Source organism: Elaeis guineensis, chromosome 5 (genome assembly GCF_000442705.2).
Source record: "Elaeis guineensis isolate ETL-2024a chromosome 5, EG11, whole genome shotgun sequence".
In the NCBI taxonomy this organism is placed as follows: Eukaryota; Viridiplantae; Streptophyta; class Magnoliopsida; order Arecales; family Arecaceae; genus Elaeis; species Elaeis guineensis.
Window position 1 is genome coordinate 44,324,361 of NC_025997.2, and position 20,159 is coordinate 44,344,519.

At 36.7% G+C, this 20,159-nt stretch overlaps 1 long non-coding RNA gene and 1 pseudogene across 1 annotated transcript; one reads left to right on the forward strand and one right to left on the reverse strand.

Moving 5' to 3' along the window:
* Positions 1-967: 967 nt before the first annotated feature.
* Positions 968-20,159, reverse strand: part of LOC105033377 (flowering time control protein FY-like) — a 42,871-nt pseudogene continuing 23,679 nt past the window's right edge.
* Positions 11,013-20,152, forward strand: LOC114912916 (uncharacterized). Its single transcript, XR_003798905.2, has 2 exons — positions 11,013-11,172; positions 19,874-20,152. It is a non-coding gene; the product is annotated as an uncharacterized lncRNA (long non-coding RNA).

Consider the following 20,159-nt stretch of genomic DNA (forward strand, 5'->3'; position numbering starts at 1 on the left):
CAAGCATGTTAGGTCAGTCTAGATATCTAATACTGAAATTACGCTCTTATAAAAACCAAAAAGTTTGAGATGATGGCTGATGACGATGATACGTCTATTTGCTTTTTCCCCTACTTTTTTAATGCCCCCATGTTTTTCTAAGAATGATGACCTGGATTCTAGTAACATGGCTCCCGCTCGTGTTCTAGTTTCCGAAAGCTTTGTATTGCAATCCAAACAGAAAGCACCAGGCAATCGTCACCAATCAGGCAATCTTCCACCAAGCAGAAGAACGTATTTCTATCTCTGCAAAGGTGGTTTCATCAAGGAAAGGCATTTGTAGATCTTAATACAGGAAACACTGGTGGTGTGGGTTCAAAAGTTTCCTTCATTCAGCATGCTCATAGATTACCGGTACCCGTAGGGAAGTCCTCCATAGTCCACATGAATTATTTTGAGCAAATTCCTGGGTTATTTGGTGGATTTTCCTGCATTGTATTTCTAGGTTCCTCCAGATATTCATCACTATCTTGGATTTTTAATGGTCCTCATATCAGCTGCAGCATGCTCCTGCCCTGATCCACTATATATTATCAACTTGATGCACCTTTTTCTCTGTCAATGGTAAAATGTGAACAACCATTCTAGATTTGCGGTGCCAATCATTCTTTCGATTCTGCAGTACCAAATAAGCACTGCGATATAACTGGCATCTCCGCTACAGGCAGTGAAGTTAAGATTTACCAAGATGATACAGATGATTCTTGTGGACTTATTTCCTACAACTAATACTTCTGGCTTTCACAAAGATTTATGATGTAGGTCAGGTGAGAATACGCTTGCGGAGATGTAAATAATTCATAACACATTTCCAATTATCATGTTATGGGGCCGAGACTCTCGTGGAATCCTCCAGTTTTGTGATCAATGAAGAATTTCAATCTGAAAATAAAGCTTCCTCAACCACACAACGTATGTCAAACCTACATGGTGAAAAGAATGATGGTTCTTGACATTGTATCGGTGGACCAACATTATTTTTGTAGGTTGTTGCCAGAAGAGAGCTGTCTACAATTTTGATAACATTATAGATCCTTGAAGCTAATAAACAAATAAAATTTGATAGCAACAAACTCTGAAGCCCGAGAAAAACTGTTTACATACAAAACTGCATAAGATGTTACTAACAATTTTATCTCATCTTCCCTCTAGCTACAGTTAAACAGTGTTCACAGAGGGGGTGCTAGTGGGGTGCAGAACCATGAGGCAGTGATGGTGGTGGAAGCCCCATGTTGCCTCTTAGAGCCATGCCAGAGACCCGAACATCCATCATTCCAGGCTGCAAATCATCCACTCAATGGCATTAGCCAAGCAAAGACGATTCATTCCAAAACATAGGCGGACATAGATCAGATCATAAGCAATGCCAAAACAACTAAGCAAATTTTTTTGTACATCATGGGCGATGTAAAAAGTTCGATGTGAAACATACTGCTTTATGTGATTGATCCACATAGTCACCGCTTCCCAACGCACATTTAATATCTGCAGTTTCACTTTTTTATTTGAACATTTTGAATGACGAAAATATCCATATTCTTTGAAAAAAATTATAACATTTTATATCTATATTATAGCATCCTACATACAAAAAATCATAATTTTGAAGTAGGATATCATAATTTTGATGCAAAATAATTTTTTTAAAAATATAAAAATATTTTCGTCATTCAAAATTTTCAAACGAAAAAGTGAAACTGCAAACATTAAATGCATATTGAAAAATAATTAGACAAAAATATTCCTTCTATTATTATGACATCCTAAACCATATTGTGACATCCTGTATGTAAAAAGTCATAATTTGATGCAAAATATCATAATATACTACAGAATATCATAATTTTCTGGATCATATTATAACATCCTATGTGCAGGAAATCATAATATGTCACAGGATGTCATAATTTTTTTTCAAAGAGTAGAAGTATTTTCGTCATTCAAAATTTTTAAACGACAAAACGAAACTGCAGGTATTAAATGCACGTTAGAAAATAGTGGCTATATGGACCAATCATCTAAAGCGATGCGCTCCACGTCAGATTTTCTACACCGCCCGCAGTGCACAAAGAATTTCTCAAACAACTAATAACTTGCTCATTTCTACAAATTCTATTTACCAAATCATTTGGTACCTGATAAGCATTTAGTCCTGGCACTGGCCCTATTTGCCCACCTTGTGGCCGGTTAGATATGGCACCAAGTGGAAGATTTTGCAGTCCACCTGCATTCGTTGCATCCTGAATATTTGTGATCCCATTTGCAAAAACCCCAATGGGAGGGATATTGCTGGTGGTAACAGGCCCTGAGCGCATCTGATTAAGGCCCATCATTTGTGCTTGTGGCATTGGAGAGAGCATCTGATTTCCTGAGCCTTGCACCACCTGAAATAGTAATGACAGTAATTAGTCTTTGTTGAAATACAAAGTTTATAAGATAATGAAAATTTTCCATTTTCAGAAAAAATACATAAACTCTCTTTATCACATGCATACCATCTATTGACAAATCATTGCATTGATAAATCTCACAAACTTGTATATACGTTTCTATAACCAGTCAGACCCCTCCGAGTATGGGAGAAGTTGGAAATTTGTGACAGCAATTTTATGGATATGATGATCAAGGCAAGACAACAACAGATGTGAATTCATGCATCACCAAGGAGTTGCACTCGACCATTACACACATGGCCAAAATGTAAAGCAGCAACAAAAGTGAAGAAAACAGGTCAGCAGAGGCTAATATCTAGCCCAAATATTAAAGAGAATAAGAGTACAGGCCAATGGTTTGTAGTTTTATCAGTCGGAAACCAAAACTAAAATGCTGTAATTCCATGTCAAACCAATCCAAAATAAGTCATTTTCAGAGTTTTGGTCGACACTAACTCGTGAGGCCAGAATATTTTATGTTGGCCAAATGGAAAGACCAAAAGACTATTTTGAGGCATTATCTTTCTTTATCTCTTTCCTTTTCTGAGCCTGCTTTTACATGATAACCCTTTAGAAATAATTTTTCAAAAAATCATGCTTGAGTTTTACAATTAGCAATCATACAGGTATTTGGTTGTAAGATTCCAGAAATCATGAACATTTTGAAATATGTTTACCACCTTGCTGTTTTAAATTGATGGAAACTAAAAAGACCATGTAAACCTTACAATTCAAGAAAAAAGAAGGGAAAAAGTAAATGGTGGCTTGCTCAAGATTCACCGAAGTTCACACTAATATACCTTAATTAAATTCTGACATCAAATGAATAAAGGGCTACAAACACCTGGAGATGTTAACAGTTAGACAATCATCTAGACAAGGGCATTTGGATAGATGGGTACCATTGGATTAGACAAAGGTGTGGGAATGGATAGAGCCAGGGACGAAGGCAGGGGCATGGAGCCTGGCACTGAAGAGGAATGGATGCAAATATTCCAAGAGGTGGCAGCTGCAGATGTGTAGGGCGAGGTCCATGAGGATGCTGAAGAAGCGGCAAATGTGATGGAGGCTGTAGCTGAGCCAGATGTGGTGGAGGAAGTGGCAGTGAAACCATTTGCTGTGAAAATGTCATATGTTGCTGCTGTTGAGGTGGGACTTGCTGGGGAATTTGCTGAAAAGCTTGTTGCCATCCAGACGCCAAAAGAGATGGAGGGGGACCTGGTGGAAGAGGTGGTGCGCCACCAGGAAGAATACCTGGAATAGACTGCCTCTGTTCTTGATCTGACCCATCAAGAGATGGAACAGTTGGTGGCATTGCAATTCCAATACCAGGAATAGTTCCTTCATTTCGTGACAACCCAACAGCAAATGGTCCTGGAGTAGGTGGAGGCTCTGGTACTGGGAAACCACTTGCTATACGACCAGCAAGGAGATAGTTTTGATCACCATATCCTAGAAAGTCAAACATAAAGTTTTGTTTAATGATCTCCACATAAAAATAAGCTGTTGCTCATAAAATAAAAAGAGGTAGTGCAATTTATAAAGAAAGCTAGAAGTATTTTAAGTACTGCTAAATCATAAATAGAATGGAACATAGACTGCTCGTAAACAACAGTAACCTTGATGACCAATAACGTATCTATCACGACTAGCATCTCCAGGCCTGTTTCTGCACCAAAACTTTGTTGTGTGATCATTGCGACCACTGCAGCAGCACACTTATAATCAGCACCAGATAAACCATAATGCAGATGGGAACATTTATATAGCTATTAAAAGCTACGAAACGATTATATTTTACAAATCAGACCAAAGATACACAAGGAAACAGTTTAGTATAAGAAAACATCCACTTTATTTTTTGCATGCATATAGCAAAAGTATTTTTCTGATAACAAGCAAAAGAATTTTTCCTGGAAGAAGGTCAATTTTAGTGAAGATATAACAATGATGTTTCAACAGAAAGAAGAGATAATACATGATGATATCTGAAAATAAATATATATACTAGAAAGAAGGTCAACTATATGCAACCAACAGTAGTTATAAGCTCAAATGAGGATAGTCATTTTAAAATAAAGGAAAGAAGATGTAGCAAGCAAAAAAAGGATGTCAATACACCTAGTGCTACACAGATCATGGCCTATGAAATTCAACTGGACATAGTAAGAGATTTTGACACATGTTAATTACATACATACCATACCATCAACAAGGAACCAGTAACAAGAAAAAGGTATATATCATGGGCCAACAAATCCCACCATAACAGTGATTACAATAATTATCACAACAATCTTCAAGATGAAATGTCAGCACAACAGTTACACATTTATTTCACATGCAACAACTGCTTGGTAAAGAAATATTACTGTAATCATTATTAATAAAAGTAAAAGTGCAGGGGAAAACTATGTAAACACCAGAAAGAAGAGATGGAAGGTATAAAGTATACAAAATGCATGATAATGAACACACATGGTTCAACATGCAAATAACAAAAAGCAAATGCATGCTATTTATAACAGGAGCAATCAATAATTATGGATCATAATAACACGAACAGGCATCTCAAAGGCAAAAATTAAACTGAAAAGTTGATACGCAGCAGCAAAGCCAATCAAATTAACAAGAATACCTGCAAAGTAAATAGCCCATGGGATGCCAAGCTAGATCCCAAACACTGTTATCATGTGCACTAGGTATTTCAATCTGAGGAGTTTCATGCCTCCACAGCAACAATCATTAGTGGAAACAAGAGCCAACAGAATGCAACATCTAGACCAGCCAAAGATAACAACAGATAATCAAGAATTGCAAGAACTAAAGAAATGTGGAACGTCATATATGTAAGAAGAGCTTTTGCCTCCAACGAATCATGCAAAAATCACTTGTCATATAAGCTGGACAAGTACAGGCTTGGCCAAAGGTATAAGAAGCAAAGAAGAAGGATCTCATGAAGGATGGGCTATTGAGGATTGCTTACCCAACAAGCCAATGAAAGATGGACCCATCAAAACTCCCACTGACAAAGTACTCTTCATGAAATGGGTGCCAAGCCACAGCTAGCAGAATAAAATTCCAAACAGTAAGTGTAAGCTACTATATCATTACACAAAAGAAAACATAACACACTTTCAAGCCTCATTGATCTTCAAAAATAAAAAACTACAACATCAAATTTTATCATTACTTCATGATTCATAACGAACAACAAGGTTTTAAATCCTATGGGATAGGGCTGTCTCAATTTTCCCATGGAACGGGATGTGCCGTCGTCCCGTCTCATCCCAACACTTGGGAAAGGGATGTCCCAAGATATCCCGATTGAGATGCTGGGATGCTGGCACGGCTACCCTGTCCCGACACGAGATGGTATTCCGTCCTGATATCCCACGAGATGTCGTGCCGGGACCTAAATTCTTAGTGAATAATATGTTTCATGCAGATTGAGATACATTATGTTTAAATCCATTAATGAACAAAAAAAAAAAAAAAAACTAAAACCACACAAATAAAAAAAATGAGGTGCTACCTAACCTTAGCCTTCTGGATAAAAAGAATGAAGAAGCAATACTTCATAGCACAAATTGGTTTATACACCCAAAACCAAATTCGGCAAAACTATTTTCTAGTAATATAACATTCCATGTACCAGCAAGCTTAAATTTGTGGTTACTGCCTTCTTTATTCTTTGCTTCTCAACTTCCGGTTTCGAGACCTCCAGAACGAAAGAAAAGTTCCCTATGATATGTATCGATTTGCAACTCAAAAAAGAGATTTTTGGAAATTCCCAATTGCAGTGCAAAGCCTGTTAATAGATCAATTCCTTTCCAATGTTTTGCAGTACAATGATGACATATTATTACTGCAACAAGTCATTACAAAGGTTTTTTTATTTGTTTTATAGACAATAAAGAAAAGGTGCATTGTTACACCACCAATGTGAATTTCAAAATCCAAGTCAAAACATGTTTGCAAACAAGTCTGTGATTCTATCCGTGCATGTGGAAAGCTAGAATTATGATATTATAACTATCAAAATAACAACAAATATATTAGAGGAAAAGGTTAACCATCACTAACCAGTCACATCCTTGCTATGTCCACGAAATGATGCAACCTCTTTCATGGATCTAATATCATAAAGCTCAAACCAATAAACAAAACTTTATGATTAATTAGGAAATTAAGGAGACCAAGTACAAGATATGCTTTCCTTGAAATTAATTTCCTGTCAAAAAAAAACATGAGACAGGAGCTTCAAGACATTGTAACTGCAACTAAAAGTCAATTTGAGCACTGCTGATGGAATTTCTATTGAGAATGAAATGCTAAATCAAATATATACACTCTTAACATGTTGAATAAGCATCACATCATGTTCTTCTGCCCTGACTAAGGTTCTAAAATATGGCTGGGAGCAGCCAGGTATATTATTGCATAACACGTAGGCAACATATGCATTTCGGTGAAAGGGTGGGAAAGGGACACACACAAATAGATGGTGATAGCATAGGGGGAGGAGGAGAACGCAAAGGACGAGGTCGAAGAGAAGAAGCAAGGTAGGAAGACAAGATCAGGTATGGAAAAGTGCTCAACTTGCATTGTCTACCCAAGCCACATACCTACCCAGGCTGCTAAGACCAGCAGGGTACTTGGATAACCATAATGTTCTGGTTTTCCAGTTGCACATATCTTGGCCACCTAGTCTCTTTGCAAGGCAACCCAGGCCGCATATGAATAATATGATCTCATAGATCACCTTCTAGAAAAATGATCCTAATAAGCCCAGATACAAGATTTCTTTTTTTTCTTCTCCCCCTTCATTTCAAGACCATTGCCACCACACCCCTATAAAGAATGTGCCAACACTTTTACCTCATAAAAATGCCTTCTAGAAAAATGATCCTAATAAGCCCAGATACAAGATTTCTTTTTTTTTCTTCTCCCCCTTCATTTCAAGACCATTGCCACCACACCCTTATAAAGAATGTGCCGACACTTTTACCTCATAAAATGCATTCTACACTACACTATGCTACATTATATTACATTTATTTGTCAACTCATCATATCTTATTTATGGAATGCTGCTTGTATGCAGTTATTCTCTATAAGAAACAAAGCACACTGCCTTGTTTCCTAACATGAAATAATGAATCAATTAATGCTTAGTCTTTCACTTTCTTGCACTTGCGCATGAATTGATTCATTGGCGCTAAGGTGTATAGGGGTTCTTTTTTTTTTTCAGCGAAGACAATTCAACAATAAACATATGAATGGCTAAATTTTAAATCCATAATGCTGATGATGTTGTATGGATGATGGTCTATATATTAGAAATGATATTTGAACGATGGAGTAAATATGATGTAATAAGCCATTATGATTTATGGATGCCTTTTGCTTAACTCTTCTTGCATCTTAAATTTCTTATATATTTTAAGTCTCAAACCTTTTCATGCAAAGGAAAACATCTTTTCGATGAATAAATCAAGGAATCCTGCCTGATTATCATAAATCATGACCATAGAGCCATCAATAAACTAAAGATAAGTCTGTTTGTTGTATATAATAGAAATATTTACATAAAGAAATCTTTCATATATTGCCATATCCCCACTGTATTTGTATCTTTAAAAAGAAAAATTGTCAACCTATTCATATGTGCCAGATTCATATTTCATATACGTGTTTATATTTCATAGTAAAGGCCCACAATGTTGCAAGGATAGAATCAACAAAAAAAGGTGAGAAAGATGCACCTTAATTATCTGATCCTTAGAAGTAGTCAGCACCCAATTACCATTTTGATTCCATTTGACACAAAGTACAGTGTTTTTGTGACCATGACTACAAATTGAATGTGTTGTTAACTAGAAGGCATACTTTTCAGATACATAAAACAAAACAATGATGAAAGTTTACTAACAATGAACAGAGCTCTCTTCCTGTTTTTGCATCCCATAGTTTCACAAGATTGTCTTTGCCACCTGTTGTAACACATGCAAGGAAGGAAAAATAAATAACATGCACAGCCTTGGAAGATGAGGAAACCATTACAGACTGAACAAAGATAACACACCTGAAACAAGTAATGATTTTGTTGGGTGCCAATCAACACTCACATCCGAACCATGGCCTGTCTGAGTTCAAAACACATGTAAAGAAATCTCAGGTTACTTCACGCAACCATTGTTATGTTTTGTTCTTTTGCTTGTAAATGAGATAACTACATGACTGGAACTTGAATGAAAGACCGAAGATTAACACCAAACGCAGAAAAAAGTAACCATATACAATTGATATTACCAAAACATGAAAACTGCAGTATAATTTTCTTGGTAAACCTAACAGTGAGGAAGAAAACAAAAGCAAAACCAAATGAGAATTTCTTTGCAATTTAAGGTTATTCAAAGAATACAGACACAATAACTGATGTCCAGTAGGTGAAAAAAATTCCGCATACCAATAACTGAGTAATTCTGTCAAGAACTCCAACTTATACCAAGTTCATATGCTACTTAAGATATTGTTTCCATGTCTAAAAGTTGTGTTTTTGCAAAATTGCTGTTAGAGGCAATTAGGTAGATGGTAAGGAGGGCAAAGGATTTTCAGTTCGGGTGGAGGCAGGGAAGGGGGAGATCTAGGGGATGGAGGAGGAGATGGAGATGGAAAGGAAGGATTGCAGGAGGGAGGGAAGGGCTAGGGAATGGGGAGGGAGGGAGGAGGAGGTTAAGGAGAAGGAGGAGGATATGAAGGTGGAGAGGAAGGATTGCAGGAGGAAGGGGAAGGCTACAGAATGGGGAGGAAGGGGGGGGGAGAGAGATGAGGGATTGAGAAACCTAAACCTTAATTATTCTAAAAAAAAGGTGTAATGGACCGGGTCCATGGCCCAGTCCACATGAACTGCATCAATTAGAGGTGGTGCCCTCTTTAATCAGAATAGGGGCCACACCCCTATTTTCTTCACACCACTCCACCCCTCTCCACTGCCTATCTCCCTCTCTCGCACTCTCATTCTCTCACTATCACTCTCTCATCACCCCCCCCCCTCCACCCTTCCATCATTGCCATTGTTGTCCTTGAATACTTCCCCTTCTCCTTCACTGTGGCCTCACCAAGGCATCAGATTAGCTCAGGTCAGATCCAATTAGATCGCCAAGCAATTGAAGCCGTCATCAAGGTAAGACCCCCTTCTTTTCTTCAAATCAGATTTTTGATGTTATAGAACTAAATATTGAAAGGTTTAGGGTAAGATTTAATTTCCGAAATTTTAGAGACTTTGGGTGGTAATGGATTGGGAGAGGGTAAGGATTTTGTGTGTTTGATGATGATCTCAAGATGGACAGGTTCTGCCCCATTCCAATCCAAAAATTATAACTTGAACTTGAGTGAGTAGTTTAATTGGAAATTGCTAACTCATGGACATCATTAAACCCGCAAAACTTTAGAAGTTTTATGGGACATTTTCTTAGTCACTTAAATCCTTGAAGTGGCCTGATGTGAAGGAAAGGGAAGAACAGAATGCTAACATTTAATTTGACTAGAACCCTATTTATACCTAGTACGGTGGTGTCATTTTGGTGATATTGTAGTAATAATGTTTTGCTTTGAATCTGAAATTTTCAAGTCTTGATTCAGAAGGAATATAAGGGAATTCATAGATTATTGCAGCTGTCCACAGAGCAGGGCAGAGTATGAAGCCTTGATGTTGGGTTAGTTATTGCATTACTTAGATATAAAAATAGCTTCTAATATTTTACATTTTATAAGTGGGGTGAGTGTACTTACTAATTATAAAATTTGGTGATTTCATGATTTTTCCCTTAGGGAGAAATAAAAATTTTAATAGGATTTGCTGGTAGTGATATAGAATTGGGAATTCAATTCCAGAATTAATCATGTATAAAAGGGTGGATTGGTAGAAAGCTAGCATTTAATTCTCTATTACCTTGTTTTAGGTTGATTTTGGGGTGTTTGAAAAAAATTGCTAGAAGTTTTGTTAGCGTGAGAAGGTAAGTAACCTCACCCTAACAAGAGCATTTTAATTATATATCTCTCAATTATACATTTATATATTGATGCAAAATGCTTTCAAAATTGTACAATCTACTTTGTACTATAAACTGGATCAAGCAAGAGATTGTTATATCATTGAAATTCTTAAATGTCTCTGAAATTTATGTGTACTTATAATTTGTCGTGTTTGCAAGAATTATTTGAATCACTAGAAACCCCTGCATGAAAACTTGAATCCTATATTTTGGAAGTGTTTGAAATGCCTCTTTGGAAACCATGTGTATATGTCAAATATTTGAAATGCTTTGCTAGTCATGTACAATTAAGGATTTTGCTGAAGTATTTGATCCATCTCTATAATTTGGAAAATCAGATGAAATGATATTCATAAATTACTTGGATTTTGTGTACTTGCTTTAGACCCTCAATTTGGCTACATTTCGCCCCTGCCAATGAAGATTATACTTTAGTATTTAATCATTCTGAAACATGATTACTTTGGACCTACTCTACAGGGATTAAATACAATACTTTGGACCTACTCCATAGGGGTTAAAGAGGTATTTGACCTACTCTGCAGGGATTAAATGTGGTACTTTGGACCTACTCTGCAGGGGTTAAATGTATTACTTTAAGCCCTGCCATATAGATAATATGCCCATAGTCTTATAGACAGGTGAGTTATTAAATATTGGCTTTCACAAATAGTACATAAATTTCTTATATGAATTACCTGTGAAATATTGTTTTGGAAAATGGTTTAGTTTTGGAAAAGTAGTATGCTATTAGAAATATATATACAAGTGGTTTTGGAATCTGACTTATAAATTGTCCTTTGGAGTTGCATGTGAAATATTGGGTTTGGAAAATATTTTGTATATTCATATCTGGAAATAATTACATATGAAAAATTGATTATGAAAATCTTAACTTTGTTAATGGTACACTTTTGTCTTGTTTGATAATCTATTTCGCAAAAAAAATAATCACAAATTGCTTATCGAAACCTTGCATAAGAAACTTTGGTTTTGGTAATGGCTTATAAAAATAATCTTTGGAATCATAAAAAGAACACTAGTTTGGAAAATAATCTATGTACAGCTCTTTTGAATTAAAAGCATAATTTGGATTATGGAAATCCTATATTGTTAGATAAGTTATTTTGCCCCAAGCATCCATAAATTGTTCAAATTTCATTGTACTATACACACTTGATCCCTTTGGTTAGGGTTGTTGGTTGCTTGCTAGGCTTTTCAGCTTATCCTTCTTTCTCTTTCTCAACGCCCCAGTTTACGAGATGATGGATTGTTATCGGCATGTGAGCATAGACTAAGATCCTGAATTTAGTTGCACCCACTTGTGGTTTTATAGAAATTTTGGAAACTTAAAGATTTTAAATTGTCTTGTAGTGTGTACTTATGGCTTTGTTAGTTGCAGTTTCCGGATTGGCATGCATCCAACTCAAGTTTGGAAAACTTTGCGAGTTCTGTAAATGGTCATCCTGCCAATGTTATGGTGTTTTGTTAGTTTGATTATACTTGTTTTGTTTGACAAGTTGTCGCCTTGTATACTTGTGAGGCCTAGCCCTACATATGTATGGTGGGTTGCGACATCCCTCAGCATATACTTTTGTGTTGGGGTGTGACACAAGGTGCCAAATCCAGAAAGAAAGATTCAAGCATCCAGTGACCACAAGAGGATTAAGAAACCCTAGAACAATTCTGCTTAGAAAACCCTAGAAATCATTTGGAAGAAAAGCACAAGGGCTATTTTGTCAACAATGGCAGCCACTGTCAGAGTTGAGCAACTCAAAGTCCCAGCTAGTGAAGCGGCTATTGTACTCAACAATGGTGGCCTCTTCCTAGAAGCCATGACCCTTGGTCTTCACAGCACCAACGAAGGGATGATCACCGATGACGGTGGAGTGAAGTTTGGGATGGGGAGGGCCACCGAGGGTATCATTAATATGAAGTTCGCCATCTTCATCCATAAGATCATTATCGCTCGGTTCCAAGGTTCGCCTTCTCGGTACCGAGCCCTGTACTGGTCCCAACTTATTACTGTATCGATACGGAACCGATTCGACATACAGAGTGTCCATACGCCCCCATACCACATGCTAGTACTGAATTGGTACAGTACACCATGGCCCATACTGCCCGATTCAGTATGGTATGGCAAACCTTACTCAGCTCAAAATCCCCCACTTGCAAGTCCACTGCCTTCGCTGCCATCAAGATGGACATAATGATGAGGACATGGAGGTGGAGAGGAAGGGTGGGGGGAGGGGGGAGGGAGGAGAAGGCTGAGTAAATCTTTGACACCACAACATAGTCATGGGATCATAATTGAGAAGAACCTTGAAACATCAGTGTCTTAAGTTTGATTTTTTTTTTTTCAATTTATTTTTCATCTTGCTGATGAGCTTGAGCTTGAAAACAGTGCTTCCTTGCCCCATTCGTCAATTTGATCCAGAGTTTTATTCCAAACTTTAGCTATCATGTTTTACGTTTTTTTTTTTTTTTTTTGAAGACCGAGAGAGGGACAAGAGGGCTCAGAAGATGGGATTGTTAGTTGGAGCTTGGGATGTGGATTCTCCTTGATGTTTTTTAATTATTTATATTGAATTCCCTTGATCTGTGAATGGTGAAATTGTGAGTCCATCATGTTGGGTTTCAAGAAAAGGAGCCATGCTTTCAATCAAGAGGACAAAGTTGCATTTCAGGTTGAATAGGACATGAACTAAGCTTACTAGAACAATGAAGTCAAAGCCATAAAAGGAGTCCCAAGGTTGCAAACAAGATAAGTCCAGATAAGCCATATTCTCATTCAATAAAGTATTGTCTTCTAAAGCTTTTGTCTCTTATAAATTCAAAATCTCCAGTTAGGTAATGGGTTAGGGTACAAGGCCCTCTTTCTGTTTTGTTTATGAGGTCAGGGGAATGTTACACTCTTAATCATGGACTTTTTTCTAATCCTTTCTCATGTTTCTAATGCTACAACAGTAATGGACCTAGATCCTATACCTCCAATCTGTATGTTATTAGTAACCAAAATCAGGAGCAGACCATCAAATTTTGACCTTGCCACTATGGACTATGATGGCCCTGTTGGTGCTAAGGCTGAGAGGGCTTTAACAACCACTAGAATTTCGACCAAGTTTTACTTCAAAAGCCCTCCTAACCCTGCCCACCCAACTCCACCCCTTTTCAATAAGAATAACGTTTTTGATAATAATGCCCTAGTAAAAGAACAAGAACACCAAGATTCTAAAAGAAAAATGATAAAACAGTGCTTTTATAGATTTTTCAAACAAATTTGACTTCTTTAGAAAAACCATTTAAGTCACATAAATTTTCCCATCCCTACAACTTCATCTGTGTTTTACAGCAATTCACGGACGTCCTGTCACATACTTTTTTGCAATAACGCTCTTCCTATATGTCATTCTACAGAATCTTTTGCTTTAAGTAGAAAATATCAATGTTAAACTTTTTAAGTAGAAAATTCAAGGTCACTATGTGTATAAATTAAAAAAAAAAAAAAATCAGAGAATGCATTTTGATAAGGCTAAGTTTTTTTTTTCCTTTTTATCTTTTTCTCTTTTTTTTTGTGGGGAGGGGAGCAAAGAACTTTTAAGAATGTGTAGTACAATGTGGGAGGACTAAGGATTGCAAGTGATTAGTACATGTTTTAGTTCTTTGAAAAAATACTAATATAGTGTTCGAAGGCTTGTAGGTTTGAAAAATTATTGTTTTATTTTCTTCATGAATTTAAAATTCTTGCTGTTTTCCTGAAGTGGCAACCCAAGAGGAGGGATGAATTAGGTTTCTTAAAAAATATTTGAAAAACTTGTGCCCAACAACAATTTAAAAGGTGTTCGTGTAGTGCTTATCAGTAATTAAATATGCAACAGAAGAATAAAAGTAAATACAAACACAATCACAAACACATAAAGATTTATAGTGGTTCGGTGCTCAACTCAACACCTACGTCCACTCCCCAAATCAACCCACTTGAGAATTCCAACTATAATCTCTTAAGATTATAATTCGATTGTTTTCACGGATTCACAATCCAACCCAGTTGGTTTTTTCTGACTCATCAGCTAAAACCTCACAATCAATTGTTTTCCGGATTCACAATCAACCCAGTTGATTTTCTCTGGCTCACCAACCAAAATCTTACAATACCTAATTTTTGGCTTGAACCAACCTTTTAATAGCCCTAAGTTTCTTCATCTAAGAAACTTGTAACAATAATTAAGAAAGATATACAAGAATTTTAAAGCACAAAAATTGAAACATCAAACTCTGGAAGTAGGTGTAAGTGAGCTCGTGAATTGCTTGACTTCTTCCTTGAATGCTTAGGAGAAGATTGATGAAGACTTGAATGCTCTTGCTTAGTGGTTTTTGGCTCAATTCAATACACTCTTCCTCTTTTTTTAGTTAAGTAAATATGGGATGGTTTGAATCAAGAGTCCACACTCCTATTTGTTCCATAATAACTTGAAGGGAAAGTTCAATAGACTCTCTAAAAACAATCTCTTGGTTCCCTATTTGAAACCTTTTCATTTATAGCCTCAAAAATATTTGTAATTAATACTCTAGCCATTGAAAGCTTAAAACTAGCCATTAAAAATAAAATATGGCCGTTTGAAAAAAAATCTGAAAAACTAATTGTAATTCTGTCAGAATTCTGTGAGTTGGTTCATCTAAGTTCTTAATCGGCTGATCTGAAGCGCTAAGTCTGCTAAGTGAAATTCTAAGACAGCTCAAGAACAGACAAAAATTTTTCAACTTCCTGTCAATTCAATAGACCTGCTTATTAGGCAGGCCGAATCAGGTTCAAGCCAGGCTCAAGGAAAGACACTAATTTTTCAAGCTCGGGCCCGGCCCGGCTTTCGAGCCTCCTTTTCAGGCCCGATCCTACTAGATATCGGGCTTCAGGCTTTCGAGCCAAGCATCAGGCTTTTTTAATTTTTCATTTAGTTTGTTGAAAATTGGAATAACAGAAAATTTGGGCCAATAGTTTCTATATTGGCCCAATATTTTTCTTTGTGTTGCACAATATTTAAAAAAAAAAACAATAAGAAACATAATAAAGTGGAAGAAGGGTTAGAAAACAAAATAAGAGCAAAAATGAGACTCAGAAGATGCAGTATCTATTCTAATAAGGATCATTGAAATCACCCGATCCCAAATCTTCTTCATAGTCTCAAAATATTTTATAATAGTTGAAGTGAGCAACATAATTTTGTTCAAAGTGATGGTTCAATAAAACAATTTGATACCCACATCTCAAAATCAAAATCCATCAAAGCAATGTTACTTAGCACATGATATTCCAAGCAGATTCTCAAGAAAGATCCTGGACTCATCCATCAACTATTCAACTGGTTAATTGGCACATGATTAAGATTTCGGATCAAAATAATTAATCACGCTTACCTGCCAAAGCTGACATCACTTGGCAAGAGGTGGGGAGTTGGGGAGGACGTCGGGGCTTGGGAGGTGCAGAGACACAAGGCGCAAAGGCATGAGGAGATGTGGCGGCAAGGAGGAAAAGCCCTAGCCCCGCCTTAGCCTAGTCGGAAAGAGCCAAACACGTTGAGGAAGAGGGGAGGTGGTGCTCGAACGCAAGACGATAGTTGGGGGTGATGATGATGGCGCAGAGCTCGACGGCAAGACACAGGCAGCAGTTGGACCAGGTGCAGGAGCCGGCCTCCATGGAAGTCGTAGAAAATCGAGAGCTTAGGGCCATCGGTGGGGAGGTAGTGGCGGGGTTTGTAGAGGTGGAGGTAGAGGTGGAGGTCGTGGCCTCGTGGGCGGTGCACCGACATCGAAGAGTCGAAAATCGAAGACGGGGACAGGATGGTTGGAGCTGCAAATCAGGGATTAGGGTTGGGAGAGTCAAGGAGGAGGAATAGGGATCGGGTTACGGTCCTTACTCCTTACGATTACGAACCTATGGATAGGGCGGCCTACGGGTATTTGGAATTGAATACGGATCTGGACCAAATCCAGGCCGGGTCAACATAATCCAAGCCAAACCCATTTGAAAATTTAGGCTCAATTTAAGCCCAACCCGACCTATCGAGCTAAAAATCATAGCCCAAGCCCATTTTAAAGGGACTGGGCTTGCGCGGGCCAGTCGAACGGCCCGAATTTTGAGCAAGTCTACTATTCAGTCTACCTGAGATTGGATCGGCTCAGATATCTTCTTAGTCGGCTAACATTTATGACTTGATCGGCTAACTTTCTAGATCGGCTCAAAGAACTTGTGAATTTGCACTACTTTTTGTATTCTTCTGTCTCCGAGACTGAGTCGACTATCTCGTTCTTGTGAGTCAGCTAAGCTCTAGTTTTCATCGGCTCAGGAGAATTTTTAAAATCTTCAATCTTCTATCTTCATTCTGAGTCTGAGACTAGGTAGACTATGCAGATATGTGAGTCGGCTATGATCCTGTTTTAGTCGGCTAAAAAAAAATCTAAATCGACTAAGGGATATCATCTAAATTTCATCTTTTTCTATTTTTTCTTCATGTACTGAGACTGGGTCAACTAGACTCTTCTCTTAGTCAACTCAAAGATGTGCCAAGCATGCCATAATTGATTTTAGTAGCCTTCTTTATTCAAACATGTTCTAGGCTAGACTTACCTTATCAAACTTAATTTATGGATAGTTGAGTTTATTAAGAAGTCTTTCTAGGCTAGGCTTTCCTTAAACCAATTCTTTTTATGCCGAACTCATTTTCTTTACTTTCAAAACTTAAATCTCTGACTTGAGAACACAAAATCACTTAAATTTGAGAGAACTTCTTCTTGGATGAAATCAACCTTTGAGCATTCTGAGAAATTCCACAATCTCTCAAAAGCATCATTAGTAATCATGATTTGTACTCAAACTCTTTTGACATTATCAAAATCAATTCTAAGGCTAACACTTATATTTTGAAAGTGGAGATTTTTTTAGGAAGTCATTGATTGCTAATAATAGAAAGCTTAAAATCCAAAATCTAAAGATATCAAAGAGAAAAATGTAAATTTAAAAACTTCTACTCAAGGTATAAGTTTTCAATTTTGTGAATTTTGAGACCTCTTTAGGATCTTATTGCACAAAAAAACATTCCATATTACAAAATCATGATTAGCAATTTTTAGTAACATGAGTTTTTTAGCATATCCACATTGAGGAACCCTTGGTAAATAATGTTATCTTGTGAAGTTCACGAACTTCTTCACATTCTGATTAAAGCCCCAGGAATTTATAAATTTTGTCATGATAAATTAAGCATCAAGAATTATTGCACACAAATTTAATCATATAGATTTATTATAATCACTACAAGGAAAGGGTTTTTTTTCATGTGCATTTTATGCAACATTTACTAGGTAACATAGGTTGGATAGTTTTAACCTCATGCATGGCATAAGCATTTTACTAGTATTAATTAATACAGAATAACAGCAGAAAAATCAATAGGCAATATGTTGTACACCCTAACTGTGCATTTTTTTCACATCTTATAACTTTTTATTATAGATTTTAGATATGATTAATTCCAAAGAATCATGCATAACTATTTACGGTTTAACAATGACTATCAAAATTTTATTTTTATTCAAAATTTATTTTTTATTCAGATAAAATTTCTTACAAGTTACAACCATATGATGTTATAATGGCATAGATAAATAAATCTGAAACACATTTTAAATAAAATTGAGGATGAATGGAGCAATTACCTCTAAATTCTGGCAATGGGAGAAAAGAATTTGAGAAAAGTAGCGTGGATTCGTCCCTTTAGCCACAGTTTCTTCCCTCCACAAAGATAGACAGAGAAAGAGAGAGAGAACTTGGGGGGTTTTTTCGAAGAGATATACCCATACTGCCCAGCAAAATATGAGACATAACAGTGAAGGAGATATAAAAATCTCATAATCATCATTGCTTGTAATAAATTGTATATTTACTGAAGAATTTGAATCTTGATTGAAATTGAGAAGGTAAGAATATAAGATCTCCTTTTCAATTAGATGAGATTATACTTACTAAATTTTAGAGAAGAGACCTGATATTCATTGTGTAGAATTTTAAGAGAGGGGACCATTTTTCTATTTGAGAAATAGCAGAACGAGTAGCCATATATTGCTGCAAGAATTCAGGAGGTCGTGTATGTTTTCTTTAACAAAAAAGAGGAAAAAAAGCTTTTCTTTTCGGAGGGGGAGGTGGGGTTGGGGGAGAAGGCCCCTGCTAGCCCCCTGCATCCACCTCGCATAGCAAGTCTAGATATACCAATGCAGCATAAAGACCAAAAATGCCCCTTTATTGATGCCTTGCAATAGAAAGTCTTGTTTCCCTATTGCGAAGAAAGAAAATAAAGATCACACTTGCACGCAACAAAAACATAAAATAAAAGCTTTTTCCCATTTAGGCGACGTTAGAAGTCACATATTTGTGAAACTTCAAGTATTCAAATGAACTTTTGTTTCTTTGTATTGTCATGACCGTCCAACAGGACAGGTGCTAATACAAGCTAGAGCTGAGCAAATAACTGAAACCCAAAAAAACCCACCCAATCCGACCCAATAAACAATAGTTTCAGTCGGTTGAAAGACATAAATCGGGTGGAATCGAGTTGAAATTCATAAAAAATCGATTATTTACAGTCAGATTCTATTCCTATACATTTAAAACCGAACCCAATCAATGTAGTATTTCACAAATTCACTTTCATTTTGGGACAGCATTATTTAGACTTTAATACTTCATTCTAAAAAACATCGCATCACCCATTTGGATTTATGGGAATATTAATATTGAATTGTTGATGGAAGCACATCAATTTGAGACAATTCTAAATTGAAAGCTTTCAGATGAGTAAATCTTTCCTTTTTCCGTTTTGTTTTATACAGGTTCAAAAATAAGCCCAAAATTTGCAACTTATAAGGTTTAGACTTTTTTTGCATTAAATTGACAAAAAAAAAAAAGGACAAATAAGCTTAAGTAGGCCAACATTGGACTTAAAATCAACATTAAAGTCCAAACCGACACAACCCATCCGAACCCACTACAAACCGTTCACTTCGATTTCAAATGGTTTATATATGATAAACGGTCGGCAGCGGATTGAATTTTCTTCAATCTGATTGGGTTCAGTCGGATGAAATTTTTCTCGCAACCTGACCGAACCCGACCAGTGCTCAGCCCTAATACAAGCTAAAATTAGATATGCTAAATCAGTCTTAAAAGTATTTACCCTTGATAAGATATGTTTCTCTTCTTGCAATCAAAATTTTGTTGCATCATCTAACAGAGAAACATCCATGCATGTATCGTCTACAAAAGTCAATGTGGAAAATTCCTTTGTGCAGGTATATATAGCTCCAGCAAAAGTCAACATCAAAAGAAGCAGCAATGTTCAATAGTCAAGCAACAACTTCACCTCAGAAGATTACCAGTTAAGGATCTCTCCTCTTGGCACCATGCAAAATCCCAGACTTTGACAGTAGTGTCATCAGAGCAGGAACAGAACTTTAAATCTGTCCTAGAAAAATGTTTAACAAATGTAAGCTTTACATGACTTATCCTCTTTGTATAGAACAGGCAAAAATATAACATATAGAACAGGCAAAAATATAACAGCCAAGGAATATGCAC